The 25,926-nt window shown below is 45.4% G+C and overlaps 1 protein-coding gene across 3 annotated transcripts in view; it reads right to left on the minus strand.

Annotated features, from left to right (window-relative positions):
* SLC41A3 (solute carrier family 41 member 3) overlaps window positions 1-25,926 on the minus strand; it is an 864,281-nt gene that overhangs the window by 677,907 nt on the left and 160,448 nt on the right. The window lies entirely within an intron of this gene.

Raw genomic sequence — 25,926 nt, forward strand, 5'->3', positions numbered from 1 at the left:
TATCCTCGTCAGAATTCTTACCTCAGTACACAGTGCACGCGCAGTACTTTTAGAAGCGTTAGGTGTTCCCAGACCACCGCAGCTTCATGGGAAGTTGAGACGGGAGCCGCGAGCGAAGGAGCTCACATTAGGCAGGCGGTCCCGTCCCCCCACCCCGGTTTTAGCTTGGTTCCCGTTTTCTCGCTGTGGCCGACCGAAAAGGAGGGCACTAGGACCCGGAGGAGAGCACGACGCGCTGCGTCACTTACGGCATCCTCAAGCCCTCAATTCAATTCTCTTTTCACGTCGGGGCTTCGTGTGAGCTCTATTACGCTGCGCAGATACTGCAAATTGATAGAATAAACATCCTATATATAAAAAAATAAAATAAAGAAAGGCAGATTATTATATTAGGCAGAACCCGCTGCACAGGCTGATTTTCCACAGCACCATGCCCGTTCAAGCAACACAGGCACACCATGGCATACTATAAAGGCTCAAAAGCATCACAGAGCATCTCCCCAGAATGGAATGAAGAAGAGTGAACAGAGGAGCCTACAGAGGCGGACACTGATTTATTCCTCATCTTTAAGAGAGTCCTACGAGACTCCATCGCGCATGCTGTGTCGCAGGGAGTGCAGCCCCTCACACAAGGACTAGACATGCTATAGACTATGCTGGCCAAGCAGAAAGTGTACCAAGAAGCCTCCAGGAAAAGACGGCTAGATAGCCCAGGTGAGGGGATATCAGCCAGACACCCCCAGACAGAGGTTCACCATGAGGGGTGTAAGAAGGCTCGTAAGAGGCCACCCTCTTCGAACCCCCTGGGCCATAAAGAAGGGGTTGACGCAATGCCCCAACAGTTGGTCAATCCTGTCAGCAGACTTAAGAAATCCTTTTTGCTGAATGCGACAGTGCCACACCCACGACACCCTACCCCATGGGTGAACAATGTATTTAAGAGTGTCCCTGTACATTTCACAACATATCAGAAAGCCACCACACAGAGAGGTTCGCTGCAGAATGAGACCAGGCAAAGTAATGGACACCCCAGATCTAGACCCTCAAATGGTGATTTTTGTCACTAAGACAGCCAGATATATTCGTTAAGGCGTTGATTGTGCTTGAAGAGGCAGTCAAGACAAATGATTAGACCTGATGGGCCCTTTTGCAAAGATTATGGACCTAGCTGAAATGGCCAAAGATACCTGTACCCCAGTTGACCCCCAAGCCGTAGGGATTTGGGCTCAGTGAGCCGTATGTCTTCTAGGCATCTCCAACTGTGTGTGCACTCTTGTCAGAGAGGAGAAGGGGAGTACCTCTGAAAATTGACAGCAAGCTCAGCGATTTGTCTTCATACGAAGCGGAAGAAGGTGCGAAAGGTTTACTCTTCAGAGAGGCCTTCGCCAAAGAGATGGCACAGTTCGTAGGCACATATTCTGCTTTAGAGAAAGGTCAGAGTTTAATACGGAAAATATTTCCGTGGTGCATTTTTGCACGGACCAGACAACATTGGGGTCGATCATCCGGTCACTTTAACATGTAGCGGAGACCCCAAGGGCCCAAGCCCAATATTGGGAGAATAGACAACAGGACACATTCTTCCCAGCCAGATCGCGATTTCCCAGGGGACTCAGAGGAAGAGGCTCTTACAGACATCAGAGCGCAGCAGGTGGTACAAAGAGATGGCACAGTTCGTAGGCACATATTCTGCTTTAGGGAAAGGTCAGAGTTTAATACGGAAAATATTTCCGTGGTGCATTTTTGCACGGACCAGACAACATTGGGGTCGATCATCCGGTCACTTTAACATGTAGCGGAGACCCCAAGGGCCCAAGCCCAATATTGGGAGAATAGACAACAGGACACATTCTTCCCAGCCAGATCGCGATTTCCCAGGGGACTCAGAGGAAGAGGCTCTTACAGACATCAGAGCGCAGCAGGTGGTGAGTACTCAAAGCGCAAGCATCCCGAAAGTGGGAGGGAGCGCCAATGACGATGGCTATCCAGTGATGCATGGGTGCCTACAGTTCACAGGCGAGCATGCTCAGAGAGTAGAACCCCAACCGATTCATATGCCCTTAGAAGAAACAGCGCTACTTCACAGCGAATTACGGAGCTTAGCCAGCCAAGACGCAATATAGCGTGATACTCAAGGAGGTTTGGCGATCCTCAGCAATATGTTCTTAGTAAACAGAGGAGAAAAGATAAGGCCAGTTATACATTTGAAGAGTCTGAATGAATGGCTGACGTACAGACTTCAATATGGAGAGAATACACCTCCGTTGATCAAAAAAAGGGCTCCTGGTTAAGACCCTATTCTGCCCAGGAGGTCTAAATTGTCGTTAGACACAATTGAACGGGTCTAGTGCAAAAACAACACTGTACCACAAGCACTTTTAAGCATATGGAGATGAACCAATCTGCTTAATCACAAAAAAGATGACACCCCTACATTGTTTTCCAAAACATTTTTCATTATATTTTGAAGCAATTATATACAGAGGTCTGCTGAGAGACACCACACAGAACAATACTATTACATATAGTTATGCCAAATAAATGACAATCAATGTATCCACAAGGTGCATAAGATAGAGTTTGACCTAGACTCCCCTGAGTCACAGTGTTGCAATATACTCACTGTTTTCTTTTTATGTTATTATGTTCACTCACATTGTCGTTGTACCTGCGCATTTTGACCCCTGTCTTGATGTACCATGACGGTAGGATTTGTATGTTCTAAACCTTATGTATCAAACTCCATGTTATGCACCTTGGGGATACATTGATTGTCATTTATTTGGCATAACTAGATGTAATAGTGGTGTCTCTCATCAGACATCTGTATATAATGCACAGACTTCCAGGTACTTCATCTGGAGGATAGAGCCGGGGGCAGTGGCGGCAGACACATTTTTGCACCAGTGGACCGAAGCAGTCCATTATGCCTTCCTGGCGTTTATCATGCTGACGAGACTTCTAGCGAAAGGCTGCAGAGTCAGCGGAACTGGTGATACTAGTCCCATTATGGAAGTCCCAGCCCTGGTTTCAGTAGAGATGGAACTTTCTTTGGATTTCCTGAGGAGGATACCACACAGCCAAGAACTTCTTCTAGGTCCGAACAGCCAATCACACCCGCTCATAGAAGAAGGCAGTCTTAGCTTGATACCATGCAGGGTTTCAGAAAGAGTTGGGAATTGTCAGGCATTTTGCGGCTGGCTGCCGAATTCATTAGACATTCCTGGGTGCCTTCCACCATTCGGAGCTATGGTGCTGATTGGTGACATTGGTCCGACTGGTATGCTGTTCACAGTATTGATCCTATTTTAGCACCTTTAGTTCAGATACTCAATTCCCTAGCAGATAGGTTTCACCACGGGTGCGCCTACAGGATGCTCAGTGTTTACAGGTCTGCAATATCAGTGGGACATGATTAGATAGAAGGAAAACCAGTAGGGGAACACTCTGCTGTAGTGCGCTTACTTAAAGGAGTAAGTTGCGGAAACCGCCAGAACCCAAATGCTCACTGTTCTCTGGGACGTGAAAGACGTCTTTCGGTTGCTTCTCGAGGGGCCAGATAATAGCAATCATTTGCGATCTCAGCTTTCAGGGAAGCTAGCAATGCTGCTCTGCTTGGTAGCCTGTAGGAGAGTTTCCAATGTTAAAACTTTAGAGGTAGAGAGGAAGGTTTTCTACCCTGAAGGTGTAGCCTTCAGTATAACAAAACGGAAAAAATGTGATTCCAACATTATTTCCTACCCTTATTTCCCAAGGAATAAGAAACTAGGTGTAGCGCAATGTATAAAAGATAACGAGATAGCCACTGCCAGCATGAGACCGGTAGGAGTGACTCAGCTTCTCATAGTACCCAGGAAGCCATATCACGCAGTAGCTACAGCCACGATAGCTAGATGGAGAAGTTATGCATTGGGCAGGCATAGACTTATACAAGTATGGTGCACATTCAGCGAGGGGCCCGATGGCTTCCATAGCCTTTGCAGCAGGAGTATCTTTAAGACATTATGAGATCAGCACACTGGTCTACCGAATGGACCTTTAAGACCTTTTATTTTAAGCCTATCTCTCAGATAGCTAATAGAGTGGTGGACAGCTTTGAACAAGCATAATGCTCGCCTCCTATCTCAACATAGAATGAAGATTGCCCATGCTTACAGCGCAGGGTAGTCTTGATTCTATTAAAGACACAGAGGCGAGCATTATATCCCCAAACAGGCAATAATTGAAAGTATGTTTATGAAGTATGAACACTCAGGCGTATTCCCACCCTCACGATTGTGTTCTCATCTTTTCCTAGGAGAAGAGACTACCGCAAGCCCCCAAATGAAGGCAGCCCTAATCGAGGCTCGGTCACTAGTAGCTCACGCTAACGAAATTGCAGACTTGATCCTCAAAGACAACCTCAACCTCCTTGCCGTTACAGAGACCTGGCTACACCCGGAAGCAGGCCCAGTGCTCATGCTTGCAATCCCAGATAATTACTCTATTCTGAGACACGACTGTGCCAACTCCAGAGGAGGGGGCATTGCTATCATACACAAATGCAGCCTCACCATGAGAACTGTAACCTCTATAAACTTCCTCTCCTGTGAACTACTCTCTGTTAAAGTCCCTCTTACCAATTCCCAAACTCTTAACATACACCTGATATATCGCCCTCCAGGCCCAATAGGCACCTTCGATGAAGATATTAATACTATATTATCTAGTAACGTCAAATGCTCCACCCAAGTACTCACCCTTGGGGACTTCAACATGGGCTATAACGACCTAGAGGACCAAAATGCCAATACTACGCTCAGTACCCTAACCGATCTAGGATTTACCCAAAGATGCATGGAACCTACTCACATCAAAGGCAGAATACTTGACTGGGTGGCGGACTACAATTGTCTAGCCAGCATCACCGGCATCTCACCATTAGCCTGGACCGACCACTACTTGGTATCGTTCACGCTCTCTACCATCCGGCCACCACCTTTACCTTATAGTAGGGCCCCACCCACACTCACAAGAAATAAGAAGAGCAGCACTGTGGAGAGACTCATCCCGAACTAACTTCCCAAACTAAACTCACTCCCGGATAACCTGAACCCGGAAACCATGGTTGAAGAATATAATAAAATCATGTCCACTTCATTGGATTTAATTGCTCCCCTCAAACTTAGACCAAGTAAGCCTAAAACGCATCTGAACAAATGGTACACACCATTCCACAAATATTAAAGACAGCAAAAAAGAAATTGTGAAGCCACTTGGAAAAACACCCTTCAGTACCTAACAAACTTAAACTAACCAAACCAGCTGCCCTCAACAAAAAGGAAATCTACCTTGATAAACGATCCTCCTTTGACTCCCGCATAGCCCAAGCAAAATCTAATATGAAGGAACTATTCTCCATCCTGAAAGAAGTAGAAACCCCTATTGCACCGCCAGATACCTGCACTAAAGATAAAAATTGGTGCTCAGAAATTCAAAAGGCATTAGCCAACAAGATTGCTAAACTACAAAATAAAATTTCCTACAAAAAAGCCTCCCTAAATGACACTCCCACCTCCAAATCACCTGAGAAGCCTACGTTAAGGGAAACCACCTGCTTTCATTTCTCCAAAGTCACTATACCTGAAGTAGAAAAAATCATCCTGTCACTAAAACCATCTGTCAGGGCGACCTGTGCCCTGCACAGCTCATTAAAGACGCGGCTTGTGACCTTCCCCTTTTATCGCAAAATTAATCAATGCCTCCTTCTCCAATGGCTCTATCCCTACCAACCTAAAACAATCCTGGGTACTGCCGCTTCTAAAAAAGCCCACACTTGACCCAGTCACACCCACAAACTATAGACCCATAACGACTGTGCCATTCCTGCTAAAAATACTGGATAAGGTTGCAAACGTGCAAATGCAGAAGTATCCGGAAGGACACCACTTACTTGGAGTTAGGCAATCAGGCTTCCGTCCTCAACATGGGACCGAGACTGCCCTCATTGACTTGAAAGCCCAGATTGACAAACTTAGAGATCAAGGCCAAGCAGCCTTACTCCTCCTCCTAGACCTTTCCGCAGCATTTGACCTGGTCGATAACACGGTCCTATGCACTCACCTACATACGTCAGCCCACTTTTCCGGTGAGGCCATTACCTGGATTAAATCTTTCCTCAATGGCAGAACTATGAGGGTCTTTTCAACAACAGCTGCAGCAGACCCCATTCCCATCACCTGTGGCGTGCCACAGGGCTCCATTGTCTCACCCACTCTGTACAATATATTTACTAAGCCCCTTTTCGATGATTTGGATAATCTCGGTATCACCTACACCAACTACGCGGATGATACCCAGATCCTCCTTCCGCTTTCTGGGGATTATGGAAAGGATTTGGCCTTGTTGAATAGAGTGTACGTCATCATCCAGGCATGGATGGCCACACATGGACTATGCCTGAATGATGATAAAACTGAACTTATAATTCTAGGTACTACTACCAGCCTGAAGAAATTGGGCTCTGCCTATTGCTCCTTCATGATCGATGGAAATAGCATAAAGGTGGGACAAGAGGTTAAAACCCTGGGCTTTTACCTTGACTCCACCTTCTCCCACATCAAACAGGTGAACATACCAATTTCATTCTATGGCTGAAAACGTAGGCCTCCCATCATAGCCAGGTGCCCAGTCTATCAGACCCCGCTTGCTGTACCCACTGATGCATACCTGTACAAATGTATATATTCCTGATATTACTGTATGTTATATATTTTCTGTTGTTGTTGTAACTAAGCTTCACAATCTCATGTAAATGCTGCGCACTGTTACCCGAGGGTATGAAGGCACATTATAAATAATAAAACAAACAAACAAAACAAACATGAGCAGAAGACGACCTGAGACACAAGAAAAAAAGTGAACTACTCTCTGTTAAAGTCCCTCTTACCAATTCCCAAACTCTTAACATACACCTGATATATCGCCCTCCAGGCCCAATAGGAACCTTCGATGAAGATATTAATACTATATTATCTAGTAACGTCAAAAACTCCACCCAAGTACTCACCCTTGGGGACTTCAACATGGGCTATAACGACCTAGAGGACCAAAATGCCAATACTACACTCAGTACCCTAACCAATCTAGGATTTACCCAAAGATGCATGGAACCTACTCACATCAAATGCAGAATACTTGACTGGGTGGCGGACTACAATTGTCTAGCCAGCATCACCGGCATCTCACCATTAGCCTGGACCGACCACTACTTGGTATCGTTCACGCTCTCTACCATCCGGCCACCACCTTTACCTATTAGTAGGGCCCCACCCACACTCACAAGAAATAAGAAGAGCAGTACTGTGGAGAGACTCATCCCGAACTAACTTCCCAAACTAAACTCACTCCCGGATAACCTGAACCCGGAAACCATGGTTGAAGAATATAATAAAATCATGTCCACTTCATTGGATTTAATTGCTCCCCTCAAACTTAGACCAGGTAAGCCTAAAACGCATCTGAACAAATGGTATACACCATTCCTCAAATATTTAAGACAGCAAAAAAGAAATTGTGTAGCCACTTGGAAAAACACCCTTCAGTACCTAACAAACTTAAACTAACCAAACTAGCTGCCCTCAACAAAAAGGAAATATACCTTGCTAAACGACCCTCTTTTGACTCACGCATAGCCCAAGAAAAATCTAATATGAAGGAACTATTCTCCATCCTGAAAGAAGTAGAAACCCCTATTGCACCGCCAGATACCTGCACTAAAGATAAAAATTGGTGCTCAGAAATTCAACAAGAGGTGGGACAAGAGGAGCAACAAGATTGCTAAGCTACAAAATAACATTTCCTACAAAACAGCCTCCCTAAATGACACTCCCACCTCCAAATCACCTGAGAAGCCTACGTTAAGGGAAACCACCTGCTTTCATTTCTCCAAAGTCACTATACCTGAAGTAGAAAAAATCATCCTGTCACTAAAACCATCTGTCAGGGCGACCTGTGCCCTGCACAGCTCATTAAAGATGCGGCTTGTGACCTTTCCCCTTTTATCGCAAAATTAATTAATACCTCCTTCTCCACTGGCTCTATCCCTACCAACCTAAAACAATCCTGGGTACTGCCGCTTCTAAAAAAGCCCACACTTGACCCAGTCACACCCACAAACTATAGACCCATAACGACTGTGCCATTCCTGCTAAAAATACTAGATAAGGTTGCAAACGTGCAAATTCAGAAGTATCTGGAAGGACACCACTTACTTTGAGTTAGGCAATCAGGTTTCCGTCCTCAACATGGGACCGAGACTGCCCTCATTGACCTGAAAGCCCAGATTGACAAACTTAGAGATCAAGGCCAAGCAGCCTTACTCCTCCTCCTAGACCTTTCCGCAGCCTTTGACCTGGTCGATCACACGGCCCTATGCACTCAACTACATTTGTCATCCCACTTTTCCGGTGAGGCCATTACATGGATTAAATCTTTCCTCAATGGCAGAACTATGAGGGTCTTTTCAACAACAGCTGCAGCAGACCCCATTCCCATCACCTGTGGCGTGCCACAGGGCTCCATTGTCTCACCCAATCTGTACAATATATTTACTAAGCCCCTTTTCGATGATTTGGATAATCTCGGTATCACCTACACCAACTACGCGGATGATACCCAGATCCTCCTTCCGCTTTCTGGGGATTATGGAAAGGATTTGGCCTTGTTGAATAGAGGGTACGTCATCATCCAGGCATGGATGGCCACACATGGACTATGCCTGAATGATGATAAAACTGAACTTATAATTCTAGGTACTACTACCAGCCTGAAGAAATTGGGTTCTGCCTATTGCTCCTTCATGATCGATGGAAATAGCATAAAGGTGGGACAAGAGGTTAAAACCCTGGGCTTTTACCTTGACTCCACCTTCTCCCACATCAAACAGGTGAACTATCTAGCCTCATCCACGGCCTACACCTGCAAATTGATCCGTGCAGCCAAACCGTTCCTATCGGATACAAGTTGCTTGACCCTAGCCAGAGCCCTCATACTGTCCCGCCTGGACTATTGTAACGCTCTCTATCTTGGGTCCTCAAAAGCCATTACCAATAAACTCCAAACTCTCCAGAATAATGCTCTTAGAGCAGCATTGGGCATCTCTAGAAGAGAGCACATTACAGCATATCGTCAACAGAACAATTGGCTTTCTGTCAAAGACAAAATCCTCCTAAAAACAGCATCACTCACTCACAAATTCCTCAACAATGCTGCCCCCATCTATCTCATCAATAGATTCCATAGACCGACCTCCTTGAGACCAAAAAGAACAGCCTACAAAGACTGCCTTTCTGTCCCCAACTTTAAACGTTCTACCATAGGAGGCAACAGCTTCCCAGTCAAAGCTGCAAAATTATGGAATTCTCTACCACCTCCCCTTAGAATGGACTTGCACTATAAGGACTTCCGCTCCAATTTCATTCTATGGCTGAAAACGTAGGCCTCCCATCATAGCCAGGTGCCCAGTCTATCAGACCCCGCTTGCTGTACCCACTGATGCATACCTGTACAAATGTATATATTCCTGATATTACTGTATGTTATATATTTTCTGTTGTTGTTGTAACTAAGCTTCACAATCTCATGTAAATGCTGCGCACTGTTACCCGAGGGTATGAAGGCGCATTATAAATAATAAAACAAACAAACAAAACAAACAAGAGCAGAAGACGACCTGAGACACAAGAAAAAAAGTGAAGCTGTGCACAGTTTGTTTCTTCGGGGCCAGTCTTTTTCACTGGGATTTCCGTCAAAACCATAGCCCTGGCCGACACGTGAAGACAGGGCCCTTGGGTTCCACAAGAGTTCAAAGTTTGAGAGTTAATGTTGAGCAATTCGGGCAGAGTTTTGCTGCCAAAAGAAAGAGGAAAGGACCTGAGTTGGAGGCTATTTATACGAGGTCCCAAGCACTGATAGGTGCACAGAGAGTGACTCGGGACTAGTATACACAAGAGGCTCATGGGAGTTTGTAGTTTTTACTGGATATTTAAACTCCTAGACCTTTTATTTTTATTTTTTATTTTATATTTTTAAAGCGCTCACACAGCCCGCGGGCATCGAGGCGCTGTTACGAGAATTGTTTTTTTTTTCGTTAGTTGCGTATTTATAAGGCACTTAAACACCCAGTGGTTTCTAAGCGAGGACCCGGGATCGAACCTGTGTTGTTTCGTGTTGTCTTGCTTCCAAGGCGCGCACGTTGCCACCGAGTTATTTTCATATGTTTCCTAAAACAAAATGTTGAGTTTAAAATGTTGTTTATATTAACATTTGAAATACTGTGAATGGCAGTATTAACGAAAGTTAAGCATGTTGCTCACCTCTATGTCTTTAATTGAATCAAGACTACCCTGCGCTGTAAGCATGGGCAATCTTTATTGTTACTGATTTTACAGCCTTTTCTCTAAGTATTACAAATGGGTTAAACAGAAACATTTTCTGCATTATTATTTTGAAACAGGACATGGATAGTCGTGTATGGGACATGAGGCATTTCATCTTGCAGAAGTTATGTGATCAAAAGCTAAAGAGATGGATGGGATGTCACCATTGTGATGCTATGGACTGAGGTGGGAGCATTAGAGGAGACAGGCAGACTCTGGGGCTATGAGAAAATACTTGCTCAGCGATGCAACCATGGAAGGGGATATATGGAGGATCCCACACAGTCTTCTCTTTCCCTTTCCAGCAACCCCGGGCACAGAAGCAGTGGAGTACAAGACCCTTTAAGTTTCATGAAGTTGGTGTGCAGCCCGACAACAATCCACAAATGTACTGCATGGGGAAAAGTATAGATCTCACTTGTCCGGACGCTGACTGAGAAATATAAGTGGAGAAACAAATTCACTAGTTAGAGGGGCCCTGTATCAATTCACTGTCCGGGAATAGACTCCCGGTATATAAAGCTCTGTAAATCTCTCATGGGTGGCTCACTAACCACTCTGTGATGTTTCGAAAACAGAGATGAGCTTATCAGTCAGAGGGTTCAGACCCCTGAAAATTCCCAGTTGGGTTACACACAGAGAAATCCGTGGGAGTGAGCAGAGATGTAAGCCGGAAGAGGGAATGGATAGCCACCTAACCTCAATATGGCAGGCAGGGGATACAAACCTTTGGTCTGCTTGGAAAAATGAGTGCACAGGTGGTCCACAGCAAGGGAAGCAGGCATGCTGGTTGAAAGGCAGCTAAATAAGTATTCCCTACAATCACTCTGCACAGCATGAATAGCTAGATTGGCTAAACAATGCAATATTAGGTGCTCTAGGAGGATAGACAAAAATAAATGATGCAGGGAGAAACAGATTATGATGGTGTGAGGACGGTAGTCCACAATAGTAGTTCAGGAAATAAAGGAGCAAAATAGGTGTACAGGAGTAATAGCTTACAGAGAGCTATGACTCAGTCACTGACAAAAGCGAGAGGAGAAAGCACTGCAGAAAGCTTGCAGTGGACTATAGCCAGGAGAAGATTTAATTTTAGGCCGGAGGTGGCTATAACCTAGACGCTGGCAGAAGCCTGTGAAAGAGACTAAGCCTGTAAACGTCAGGCCCTCTCTCGAACCAATAAACTGGTACAATGAGTAGAATACTGAGGCTGTTGTGGGCTGAAGCTAAGAAGGGTTACACATGCCTGATGTGTTAGAATAACTTCAGTCTGGCAAGCGTCCTGCCAGGGGATAGAAATCCCTGTTCATAGCATATTCCCTAAGGGAACTTGGAAAACTATATTTTTGCTAGCAGATGTTTGCTACATCAAACTTCAGGAGTTAAGGATGGCCCTTCATACCAGAAAACAACTTTAGATATACTGTCCAAGCGTTGGTACTCTACCACCTGGATGCCTGAAATGCCCTTTTGGAAGGCCTTCCGCTGACTACTGCGGTACCCCAGAGATGGGTTCTGCATGCTGCAGCAAGGCTCATCAAAGGATTTCGACCACATCCGCCTGGCCGTAATCAAACTGCACTGGCTCCCGGTGCAAGCCCATATCATCTTTAAATTCTGTTTCATCTTTAACAAGGCTGTCACCCTAAAGTCCCCAAGCTACCTCAATGAGAACCTCAGCATCTACAGAGGCCAGCAATCCACCAAGTAAGGAAATGTGCAGACTTGAACTACAACGGTGCAAGAAAGAACTAGAAGACAGGCCTTCTATGTCTATGCTCCAAGACTCTGAAATCGCTTCCCTGTCAACATCAGTCTTGGCCCATCGTTTCAAGGAATCGTTCAAGACCTTGCTCTTCAAAGAATGACTTCGCCCTAACACCTAGGTCCACACAACCTGCACTCCCCACCCTACCTGAAACTCGGTAATCTGCTCCACACTGTCTCCTCCCCTGGTTGCTTGCAGATCACTTGCTGCCAAATGTCCACACTCGCCCTCTCCTGTTAGCTCCCCACTCCATGTGTATCTGCTTCCCTCACTGTGTTTTTCCTCCTATGATTGTAAAGCACTCTGTTGCTTCCCGAAGCTAGGTCTGTGCTCAATAAATACCATAATAATAATATTATTATTATTATTATTATTATTTTTAATAATAATAATAATAATGGCAACCAGTAGTCGGAGGGTAGCAGAATCTCAAGGCAAAGGATGGAATGCTATCCTCCAGGAACTCCAATACCTTTACATTAGGTCCTGTTCAAGCCTAGGAACTTTGAGCATTAGACAGTAGAGCCTGTTGATATTAGAAATGTTGGACTTGGACAATAGGTGCTGGATAGGAAAACAATTTCACCTATTGTTTTGGTTACCTTTCTCAATAAAACTAAGAATTATAAACACACGCCCCACCTAAGAGCGTACAGAACCTTTTCACCACATCCACAACTCTAAGTGATTCTTTGCAATCACAGTATTTGAACTCCGTCCCTCTAAGAATACATGAAGCAAATGCAATGACTCTCTCCATTCCCCTTTGGTTCAGTAGGAGGACCACCCCATCTTCCTGGCCTCTTTCATGACCCATGTGTCACTTTCTGTGACAAACTGGGTCAATGCAGGAGCACTCACAATGACCTGCTTCATATCTTTAATTCCCTGTCCCACACTTGTCTATTGAAATGCCACTCCCTTCTTACAAAGATGGTGTACGTGTTTGCACTTGTAAACAGAGTGATCCACGAACTTGGAGTAATACTCCACTAGACCTAATGAAGACATCACCTTATGTTGATCCTTGGGCACAGCCAGATCTACTAGGGCACTGACTAAGTTTTTCTTGAAATCTACACCTGTCTCACTTTGATTGTGACACAAATACTCAATAGAGATTCCCCTAAATATGTACTTTTCTCTGCAAGGTTAAATCTTCCTCTGATCATGCTCAATCTTAGTCCTTCTCCATTTCTACATCCCATCCTCATTGCCAGTATTAAGCTTAGGTGGCAGCTGTAAAAGAAAAGAATGAGGGACATGCCAACACATGTCTTAAACAAGTTTAATTTCCAAAAGGTAATCTGGAATTCAAGATCATGTTCTCTCTCAGTCCTCCCTGAAGCCAATATGTCTTCTTGGAAATATGTGACTCGCTTGGTGTCTATGAATATAATGTGCCTGAGGGGCTGAAATACTAAACTGCGGAGATTAACCCAAACAGCTTTTCTTTGAAACAATAAATGCCTTTAGATGTGATGAAGTAGTGTAGGTGTGGGATGCTGGGTGCAGTTTGACTTAGATGTATGTAGAAGCTAGGCCTAATGTGCTCACCACTTTGGTAATACCCACAAAACAAATATTGGGGAGGGGAAATCTGTCCACAATTCTGTTTCAATTCACTGCTCTAAAATCCACACACAATTGTATTTTCCTATTGGGCTTCCATACCACCACAATGGGATACACCCTCTCTTAAGCTTCAACAGGGTCTATCACACAATGCCTCTCAAATCTCCTCAATTCTTGTGCATGTTCCTCCTGGTGACTTAACAGAAAATTTCTTGCATGTGTGACAAACGATACTGAGTCTGGTCTAAGTCGGATGCCCTGCTGGAACCACTTCAGGGAGACCAGAATCTCTGCAAACAAATACTGTTAATGGTCTCAACCCTAATCAGTTCATCTTCCTCAAGGACAGCCTTGTCAGAACACTGAGGTCCAATATGATCCCCATGTTTCTTTGCTGCGGGACGTAATATGTCTGACCTCTGTAGCGAACAAGGAGTTGAGCAGTGTTTCACATACCCTCTCCCAAATATTTCTGACCAGACAGCATTCCTTATCAGACATAGATTACCTCTCACTCTAACAGTAAGAAGGGGGGAGGGTGCCCTATTTAGCATGTCAGGAAAAGACAGGAGTGGAAATAAAAATGCATCTGGATGTGAGACAAAATATCAAGAAGGATTGAGAGACCTAGAACTTCAGAAAATTATCCTGAAGAGAAATCATCTTGCCCACTGGACAGAGATAGAAAGACAAAATATTCAGCCCAGGTTGGCATTTCAAAAGTCTCTTCTGTCAGGCAAACTGGGGGGATTCTTCCAGGCCATCTAGGGGAAGAGACAGTGTTTATTTTCAATCCTCAGAGGAAGAAGCCTACTATTATCCAACCTCTAAAAGGGATCCTGGGAAAATAACCTTGCAAAGTCCCAGAGAACAGAACAAATGGAGGAGCCCATTCTCGTGCATTTAAAAATCATTCCCAAAATCAGATCAGAAGGGAGGGCCCAGATGATAACAATGAATAGGGTTCCAGCAATAGCTCTGAATCTGAGGGAGAGTGGACTCAGGTTGAAAGAGGGAAGAAGTGCAGAAAAGAGTTTCATCAAAGGCCCCATAAAATAAATAAAAACCATCACATGGTTTTATGACCGCTTATCACAGAAACTAGAAATATGCTGTAAGGGAACACGTAGAAATGTATGAGTAAATGATGTCCCCATTTGGAATAAAGAGTGTCCCCAATAGCATGGAGTATTCAAATAGAGGTTCTCTCCTGATTTTTCTAGCTTCTTTGCAGAGCTGCAGTACCAAAACCACCATGATATGATATGATATGATATGATAGTTTATTTATATAGCACCTATACACAATGGCCCTCATTAGGACCCTGGCGCTAAGTGTTTGACGGCGCCGTAAAAGGCTGCAGCGCCATTAAACACTTAGTGCCTTACTACGAGGTCCCTTTGCGGGACCCGACCTGAACGGCTGGTCTAGACCAGCCTTTAAATTAGGGACCCGCAAAGGGACTCTCGAGGTAAGTACGGTACCGCAATTTGCGGTACCGTACTTACCGCCTTCCCCAGTCCCATTGAGCCCTATGGGGCAAAAATGGGAATGGGGAAGGGTCAATGGGAAATTACCGCCCCGCCAACCTTGGAATGGGGTGGTAATTCACCATTGAACATTGGCGGACTCGTTACGATACCGGCACCAACCATGGTGCTAATAGCGCCATGGTTTAGTGCCAGTATCGTAATGAGGGCCAATGTGTTTCAAAATACTTCAAGGCAAGGCAGGGAACAAAGGGAAATACAATGACATTCTTACAGGCCATGAACAGTAAGGATGTGAAATTAACTATCATACTCGGCCTGACATTTCAGATAGTGCAAGAGCTAAGACATAGATAAGGAAGTGAGGTGGGAGGAGTGGGAAGGAAATGGAAACAGACAGGTGACTACTGTTCTAGGCCTGACATAATTTCTGGTAGAGCCAGAGAAAACAAAAGGTGAGGGAAAGGGGTGCAGAAAGGAAGGGGAGGAACAAAACAAGCGACAATCGTACTAGGTCTGCCGAAATTTCAAATAGTGCTGGAGAGTGGGTGGGGACAAGCAAGGGGAGGGGGGAGGAGACAGACGAGGTTGCTATAATACTAGGTCCAGTGACAATTCTGATAGAGTGAGTGTATAGAAGAAAGTAAGGGGAGGAGGGGAGGAGATAGGAAAAGGGAGAAAGGGAGAGGAGCAGAGAACATAGAGTAAGCAGTCAAAAAGAGTGGAGAAGCAAGAGGGGAGAGTGAATACAATTGCAGAAGTCAGTAGTAACACATAATGTTGCAAGCCTGTATACAAGATGAATATGAGAACAGCATGATTCAGGGCCACCATGAGAAAGGGTGACGCACCGAGAATGTATCAGGACAGACTCCTGCAGAAGTAGGTGGGGGGGGGCTGGGTAGAAGAATCAAGCAAAACAGGCAAAACCTGTGTGCGAGAAGGGAGGGGCACAAGGGACCATCACAGGGGGACCAGAGGGGTGGGGATTGCCTGTGTGGACAGAGGGAGTAGATACATGTTGGTGAATGCTTACCTGCTGTCTGAGCAGGGATTCGGGCCCTGGATCCTCTTGGTCCGAACAGGTCCAAACAGAAATTGCACTTTTCTTCGATTGCCCTTCGCTTCAGATGCCCTTGATGTAAGAGTAAAGAGCAGGAAGGAATAGGCAGGGCTAAGAAGGTGGGCGGTGCTTCGGCCTGGTGAACAAGATCCATTTGCACCTGCTCCCCATTTGTAAAGGAAAAGAGGCTGAAGGGCTCATTAAGTGGGGGAAAAGAGCGGCAACCAGGAAGGCACCAGGTGGGCGGGACTTGCTAAGTCAGGAGAAAAAGCGGCAACCAGGAAGGTACCAGGTGTGCATGGCTTAGGCTAGGTGACCAAGATCCTTTTGCACCTGCTCCCCATTTGTAAAGGAAAAGAGGCTGAAGAGCTCTTTAAGTGGGGAAAAAGAGCGGCAACCAGGAAGGCACCAGGTGGGCAGGGCAGGCTAAGTGGGGAAAAAGGAGCAACAACAGGAAGGCACCAGGTAGGCGGGGCTTAGGCAAGGTGACCAAGATCCACTTGCACCTGCTCCCCATCTGCAAAGGAAAAGAGGCGGAAGGGCTCCTTAAGAAGGGAAAAGGACCAGCAACCAGGAAGGCACCAGGCGGGTGGGGCATGCTAAGTGGGGAAAAAGAGCGGCAACCAGGAAGGCACCAGGTGGGAAGGGCTTGCTAAGTGGGGACCATGCATCATCAACTTTCTACACACAGAAACCCCCAAGAGGCCCAGAGAGCAGCATTTAATGTTGTGCGTGGCCACCCTTCAAGAGAATGTTCCCATCTTTCTCCTGATGAAGACGTTGTCCAAAGTACATTCTACGAGAAAACCGGTTGAGCCAATTCTCCAGGGATGTGACCTACATAATATTCTCCTTCCTAGATCCACCCTTGCGATAGATTGCTTTTAATTATCTCTATTGCTGCTTTTGTAAAACTTCAAATACTAAAATAATCAGATTGGATGTGAGGAAAGTTATCCCACCTCCTATTGCCTATCAATTTTGTTATGCCTTTTAGCAATTGTTGTATGGTTGAATGTCACTGCGTGTTGTGTATGGTCTGAATGCTGCACTATGAATGTTTACTCTGTTGGACTACTTTTAGCCAGTTTGTATGTATACCCTTGCTTTCTTTTTTATGTGATATAATAATGCAGTGTAAATTAATATGTCATTAATTGACTCTATTAATTTTTTGTATCATGGTGAATAAAATTTGATACACCATTGTGATAAACATAATTCGCTCTCTGGACAATTTTTTCAGATTTGTGATTTACAGTAATAATCTGGCCCACAGAGTCTTCCTGCTTCTTTCTGTAATTGCCTTATTTGGAAAGCAGCATAAATAAGACACAGCTGTACCCAATTCTTTTTGGCAAGAGAATATATGCCTCTAAAGACGACAGTTAAACAATTCGTCCATGTGTTAGCCCAATCCCACTGTTGGATACATTTCTTTGCTTTCTTTTGGTTAATAAGCAAAGTTTCAACCAATAGATCTGTGATCCCCAACTTCTTTATACAATCTGCATGAAATACATAGATGAAACCCTTTTTCAATGTACCATCACACAACTCTCAATTAAGCATAAAGACTTCTCTCTGGATTTATGTAGAATGTCGTAAAGAGAGATAGTCTTCGCCAAATAACCATACTTTGTAATGATTGTAGGCCCACTTAATATCTGATCGCCATATGGACACGCACTTTGGGAGGAAATAGAAAACAGAACGCCATAACATAGCTTCCAAAGTGCTAATTTCAGATGATATCCAAGTAGGAAAGAATTCTAAGCTATAACAAACTTTGGGTACCGCTTTTGCCAGATAGAATTTGTGCACTGGCAATGCAGAAAATGTGCCATATTTCCCATCCATTCTTCTCATCTGTCTGGCTAAAGTACATGTCTTATCTTTCAAATAAATTCTATAAAAGGCCTTTGTGTATTTGGATATAATCGGATATCCCAAGTACACCACAGAAGATATTACTTGCAATCTGCAATTACCCAAAGACCATTGATAAGGAATACCACGTTTATTTTTGCTAAATGTTATTATCACAGACTTCTGCGGATTAACAGTAAAGTTATTAGCTTTCATATATTGATCAAAGCCAGTTAAAAAACGCTGTAATCCTTTATGAGTTTGGTCAATTAGCGGGAAATCAGCATAGGCTACACAAGAGATGTTTACCCGTCCTATTCGTGGAGGTAGAAACAAAGCAGTAGATAGAGGAATAGCAACATCTGCTACATAAATGTTAAATAGGCAGGGAGCAAAAATGCAACCCTGCCTCAGACCATTTTTAATTGGAATATGGCGGGATAGTAGGCCCTGATTATTTAACCTAACTTGTATACAGGAACCTTCATACATATGTATTAATATTCGTAATAAGGGCGCCAGCAGACCCAGCTTTTCCAGTTTTGCCCAATGGGTCAAACGATCAACCCTGTCAAAAGCCACGGAAAGATCCATGGAGGCTATATACATTGGAGGTGAGCTCCCGGACCATACCGAGTGCTGAAGACTGGCTAACACAATACCGCCACAGTCCGTTCCCAAAGATTTCCAAAACCCAATCTGATTAAAGGCAAAAATATGGTTAGAATTACACCAAACCTCTATGTGCGCCAAGATCACTGCAGCAAATATCTTGGGGTCTGCATCCATAATAGCGATTGGGTGGTAATTCAAAGGGGAAGATTTGTCCCCTTTTTAAATATGGGTATTACGGAAGAAGTCCTACAGGATGAGGGCATTCACATAGTAGAAACAATGTCCTTAAACAAAAATCCCAAAATTGAAGACCAAAATGGTCCAGTCTCTCTAAACACTAAATTGGAAATGGAATTGGGACAAGCATTAGAAGGTTTTGCCAGACTGATTGCACGTTCAATAGCACTCTCTTCTACCAGTCCCTGCCAGTCAAAGCTTATGGCCACATTGTCCGGCTTGGTAGGCTGAGGAGATATCGATTTATAAAGTTTTACAAAATGGTTATACCAGATTTGTTCTGCAATTGGATTAGTCTGAATAACCATTTGGTTTATCTCCATTTCATTGAGTAGTGACCAGAAATTAGTTGTCTTATTTTTTGTTGTCGTAGAGCTTCCATCATAGCTTCAGTGTCCCTTTGGAGGGCTAAATGACGATGAGATTTCAGCCAATTCTTCCTCTTCTGTCTCAGGTGCATAATCCAACTGGCAATATCTGCCTCCGTTTTGGAGGATAACTTGACCATACAGATCTCCTTTCTTGTATCTATTTTCATGTTCCTAACCTGAATATCTAATTTATGATGATGATTTCTGGATCTTGTGTTCTTATTTATAAGCTTGGGTATTATACCCAACACAGACTTTAAATAAACCGAAAACAGAATATTAATAAGTGGCATTTTTTGTCTCATAGTTGCAGCCCTCAAAGTCCTTTAGGACTACCATATTTAATTTATAAATGTTATTGTTGTGCAAAGATATACTGTTGCATCTTACGTTAGTCTTTGATGACACAGGAAGATACTCCCTCGGACATAGAGAGAAGAGCCACTCGAGTTGTACACTCAACATGGCATAATCACTATAAATATTTTGTAAGACAACTAAATTAGTAGCTAAATTATGCAAATATTTAGTAAGAAATACATAGTCAATAACTGAGGCTGCATTCCAGCTAGTCCAAGTTGGCGTAATAAGATGGTGATCCTCGTTGAGCATTGTCATACCCCAACCTCTTAAAATAGACACAATTTTGTGCCCTCTACCCTCTTCCTATTGGCCCAGAGAATTGTACCCCTCTAGCATTTTACTTATGACCACTGTGCTCTCAGAAATAAGATTCTCAATATCAGAAAAGGTACTGGACAAACAATCAGCATTAAAATACCCTGCAAACATTATTTTACTGCTGGGGAAACCAGGTTTCCAATACAACATTTACATTCGCCAGAGTGTAAGCTAGATTATCTGACGGGGTCCAATATAGGTTCAACGAAAGTATCTTCATCCCGGGTTTAACCGACACTTAAACTGCTCCTGCGAGTAAGCCTTTAGACACTCTCCAAGTTTCTAAAACCTTACGGCCCTTCCACAATTTCATAGCAATTAAAAGGCCACTGGCTGGACAACCTCTAGGACCTTGTTTAGCTGGTTCGGCTATTGTTTCATATCCATCAGAAACAGGAGACCCTAACATCCATGTTTCTTGTAAAAATATAATATCGTACTTTCTAAGATTGCAGCAGAGGGAGGGGTCACAGGACAGGGAACAAAAACATCTAACGTCCGTTAAAGAAATGCTAAAGGCCCCTCATTACTAAAGGGGACTTTTTATTTCCTTAAGTTGGGAAATGATATTACGAAGAGACAGGGCAAGCCAACGTAGATTATTGTTACCATTAGGTTCCTCTACAGAATTTAGATTACACCCTACCTCATTCGGTATGGTTGGGCTATAATGTACTTCAATCAGTTCATCCTGTATTGGCCTGTCGCCTTCATCATCCCCTCCAACAGAAAATGGGCTCAAATCATAACCCATTCTCTGAACATGAGGTGCCTCCTTTAAAAAAATCATACAAGAAGGGATAACCAATCTAACATAATCATAGCGTCTTGGGTGTATGAAATCTACTAATGTTATGTCCTTAGAACTAACAAGTCTGAGAGCTGGGATTTTGTCAATGAGAGCCAATATGTAAGATCTATTTAAGGAATGTGGCCCCATTTGATCAAACATCTAATTAAGAATAATACTGGGTTCTTCCGGAAATACTGTCTCTCTCATCGGTAAATCCCTATCTGTACGAAAGGAGCGGTTAGAATGCCCACCTTGGTCCTGTTTTATATTAGAATCAATGACATTTGCAATATTAGCATAAAATGTGGGTGCAGATGAAATTTGCTTTGACCTATCTAACAAATGATTCATAAGATCTTTAACTAACAGGGCCTTGTATGGGTCAATAGACACACTAGGAACTGCCTTTGTGGTGTTATTAAAAGGTCCGGATTTTACAGATGGTTAATATATATTTTGTCTCAGGTCATCTCTTGCCGGCCAACCCTGATTTGAGTGTCCACTTCCACCATGTTCGTTGTTTGGTTCAGTCATCCTTAAAGATCCATAGCACTCACCCCCGCAACCTGATAACCTGGATTACCTGTTTGGAATGTATGCATATGGTCCTTGGTCAAAATATTTTTCACAATTTTTCTTATTTCTGGTTCACCAAGATACCCGGGCACGGATCCATTGCTTATATGTAAAGTCCCGGCACTAGATGTTATGGCTGTGACCACCCCCCCACCTATACCCATTTCAGTTGTAAAAGGTGTAAAATTGCTTTCAGCCTTATTTGGGACATGGGGGTTGGGCTCTTAAGTCCAATTGTGTGATTTGTACTAAGTCGTCCCCTGGTCCCCAACGGGAACCTGAGGAAACGACGTATTGTTAACCGTGGAGACAGAGTCCGTCCGTTTAAATATATCGAACACTGTGGGCTGTTTGCCCTTCACCCCCCTCCCTTTTTTTTTTTTAAATATTTATTTTAAACAGGCAGGATTAGGCAATACAAAATGATCAATCACGACAAATGGCATAAAGAAAGCACAGTAGATTACTCTCCCCTTCCCTCCCCCGTGTCTTAACATTCTTCTTCTTCCTGTCGCCGCTGGGAGTTATCGTCCCGTAAAGTCCTCCTGGCTAGTTGGGGCTTGTATGTCAGGGCTGGATAATTCCGATCAAAGTCTAGGATTGGGCCCCAAATGTTTTCGAAGCGATGTAGGCGGCCGGCAGCCGTCACCTTCTCTGCGATTAAGATGTCCCAGATTTTTACCCACCAAAAGGGCATTAACGGTCCTTCTGCTGTTTTCCAAGTGCGAGCTATTACGTTTCTGCCCGCCAATAGGCATTGGGATAACAGTTTGGCCATAGGGCCAGATCTGGGGTAGATTCCGGTGACTGGGGCTCCCAGGAGGATGGGCTCGGGCTCCAGGGGAAGTCGCACCTGAGTGATGTCTGTGATTGTTGCTAGGCATTGTTCCCAAAAAGCCTGGGCCCTCGGGCATGACCACCACATATGGAAGAGAGTCCCTACTTGGCCGCATTGCCTCCAGCAGTTCGGGTTGAGCGTCGGGTTCATATGGTGTAGTCTTAGGGGAGAATAATACCATCGGAGGAGGATTTTATAGGCGCCTTCCCTGTTCGTAATGCAAGATGAAGAAGTATGAGCCCGCGACCAAATGTCAACCCACAGCTGGTCCTCGACTGGGCGGCCCAGGTCTGCCTCCCATTGGGCCATATACCGGGTTTTAGAGATTAGAAAGTCAGGTTGGAGGCGTTTGTATAAGGTGGAGATGCTCCCCCTAGTTGGGAGATCATTTAGAGTCAGTTCAATGGCCGTGGGGGGGCGGGTGGCAGCTTGGCGGGTCTGTGGATGGGAGCACCAGTGGCGCAGCTGAATATACGTGAATCTGTCCTGCTCCTGAAGTTGGAAGAGTTCTTTACATCGCCTAAAGGTGCAGGGCTGTCCTCCTTCGAAAAGTTGCCCCAGGGTCACCAGGCCTCCCGCTATCCAGGATCTGAAGTTCCGGGTGGCCCAGCCAGGTGTAAAGGCCGGGTTCAGGAACACCGGTGAGGAGGGGCTGAGTCCCACTGGGATTTTCTTTTGTTTCAGTGCTTTGTCCCAGGTAGCCACAGTGTGTTTGGTGGACCTCAGGAGGTTCTGCCACTGGCGGCGCTCGGAGAGATTGATATGTGGGAGAAAACGTAGCGGGAGCGGCAGTTGCGCCTGTTCAAGGTCCACCCATCTCGGGCGGTTGGTAAGTATCTGCCATGTTCGGATACAGGCGAGTTGGGCCGCCATCTGATATTTTTGTAGGTCTGGAACTCCGAGGCCACCCAGTCTAGCATTGCCCAGCATCGTGGTCCTAGGGATTCTGGGCTTTCTCCCTTTCCAAATGAACCGTGACATTTCCTTTTGCAGATTTTGAAGGGCCGGTGCCGGGATCGGTACTGGGAGCGAAGAGCAAGCATATAGGAACCTCGGAAGCAAGTTCATTTTACAGGCCGTGATACGGCCCATCAGTGAGATTTCTTGCGCCGTCCACCGTTTTAAGTCCGCCACGAGTTCCGTGAACAGTGGGGGGAAAGTTTGCTCGGTAGACTTCCCCCGGGTCAGCTGGGATCTGGACCCCCAGATAGCTGATGCTCTTAATTGACCATTGTATCGGGCATAGCGGGGCCAGAGCCTCTCGAATCTCTCGGGAAAGGGCCACCCCCATGGCAGCTGATTTCCGGAAGTTGATGGCAAAGCCGGTGACCCTTCCATAGCTCTCTATCTCAGCTAGGGCCTGAGGGAAGGAAGTGCGAGGTTCTGTGATGGTTAGTAAGACGTCGTCTGCATATAGGGCCAGTTTATGGTGTGTTGTGTCCGATTGGAAGCCCTTGATTTCCGGGTTTCGCCTGATCCGTTGGGCGAATGGTTCCATGATTAATGCAAAAAGCAGTGGCGATAACGGGCAGCCCTGTCTGGTTCCGCAGGTCAGGCCAATAGGGGGAGAAAGGATGCCATTGACTCTAAGAAAGGTTTTGGGCGCAGAATAGTTAGCCAAAGCCATGGCGCAGAACTCTGGACCAAAGCCAAAGGCCTCGAGAGTAAGCCTCATGAAGTTCCAGTCCACTTTGTCAAAGGCCTTAACTGCGTCCAGGGCCAGAAGCACCAGCTCTCGGGAGTCTCGGGAGGCAAGTTCCACCAGGTTCAAAGCTCTGCGAATATTATCAGCTGTAGAACGGTGTGTGATGAAGCCACTCTGGTCGGCGTCAATTATCTCTGGTAGGGTCCGGGACAGGCGGGTTGCCAGAATTTTGGAGTATATGTTGGCGTCTATATTGAGCAGAGCAATCGGTCTGTAGGACGCAGGATTCTTTGGGTCGCCGCCAGGTTTAGGCAGCAAGACGGTGATTGATTCTTGCATTGACGGGGTTATAGTGCCCGTGGTTCTGAATGAATCAAACAGCTGTACCAGAGGTGGGAGGAGTTGGGGTTTGAAAGTTTTATAAAATTTCGTCGTGTAGCCATCCGGGCCAGGGGCTCGAGACTTGAGGGATTTTATCGCCTCATCGACTTCCTCGCCGGTGATTGGGGCTTCCAATGAGTCCCGGGCTGCATCCTCCAGTCGGGGGAGCGCCGCGCTTTGCAGGTATTCCCTCTGTTCTTCGACCTTCCGAGGCGGGGCGGCCATTACCTGGGTCAGGTGGGCCGATGCAATTCGAAGCTTGTCGTGATCTGAGTATTGCGTCTTGCCCTGCTGGTCCCGTAGGCCCACGATTGTGTTGTTTCTTCTTATCTTAGCCAGTTTAGCCACCAGTAGTTTGTTTGCTTTATTATTTTTGGCATAATAGAACTGTTTGGCTTTCGTCATTTGATGGGCGGTATGTTCCGCATAGTGGGCTTCAATTTTCTTTTTTGCTATTCGGAGAGCTCGCTGCGTTTTAGGGGTCCAGCCCTTCTCCTTATGGGTCTTTTCTGCCTTCTCCAGTTCTTCTTCAAGGCCCTGACGAATTTGTTGTTTATGTCTATGATAGGCTGCCCCTTTGGCAATCAGTTCTCCCCGCACCACTGCCTTCATTGCATCCCAGGTGTTAGCTAGGGAGGTATCTTCGCTAGGGTTTTCCTTGAAGAAATTGACGATCGTGGTTGTGATAGCGTCTCTGAGTGGCATCTCATTAAGGATGGGGTCGTATAGTGTCCATCTGCGTCGCTGGGGATCAGGGGGACCCTGAACTCGGAGTTCCAAGGTGACCGGGGCGTGATCGGATAGGATTCTGGAGCCTATGGTCACCTCTTCAGTGAAGGCGAAGATTTGCGGGGATATTAGAAGGAGATCTATCCTGGAGAATGTCCGGTGAACATAAGAGTAGAAGGAGAAGTCTTTTTCAGATGGGTGGAGCACTCTCCATGAGTCCACCACTCCCAAAGTCCTGAACAAGCGCAGGAGGGCTAAGGCCGTGGTGAAGTCTCCGGGGGAGGGTGGGTGCGATTTGTCTTTTACGGGGTCCGGGACCCCATTAAAGTCCCCACCGATCACTATCTGGCCCTCCAGAAAGGGCGAAAGAGTTGTGGTTAGCGAATCATAGAAGGGTGCTTGGCCCAGGTTCGGCGCGTATACGGAGACCAGGGAGAACAGTTGTCCCGCTAGTAGGCATTTCACTGCTATGTAGCGTCCTTCCGGGCAGCTTATGGTGTCCAGAATCTGGGGATTCAGCCCCCTCCGGAACAGGATTGCAGTGCCACCTCACTTGGAGTTGCCGGATGCGAAGAGTTGTTTTGGAAAGTCACGACAGTGTAGGCGGCTGAAGTCTGCCGGTAGCAGGTGAGTTTCCTGTAGCATGGCCACGGCGGCGGCCTCATTCTGGAGTTTTTGTAGAATTGATTTGCGTTTAGCCGGTGAGTTCAGGCCCTTGACGTTTAGAGAGATAAACTTCCAGGTTTGCTGTTCCGGAGCGGGACCTGGGGTCGCTGATGAAGCTTGTGGGAGGGGGGGAGCTACTGAGGAATCAGCCATTATGTCGTGGGAGATGTGGCCATCTGTTATCCTGCTTCTGGGGTTTTTGCTCGGACC

The sequence above is a fragment of the Ambystoma mexicanum genome, chromosome 2p, assembly GCF_040938575.1.
Source record: "Ambystoma mexicanum isolate Mex_15411 chromosome 2p, UKY_AmexF1_1, whole genome shotgun sequence".
Taxonomy (NCBI): Eukaryota; Metazoa; Chordata; class Amphibia; order Caudata; family Ambystomatidae; genus Ambystoma; species Ambystoma mexicanum.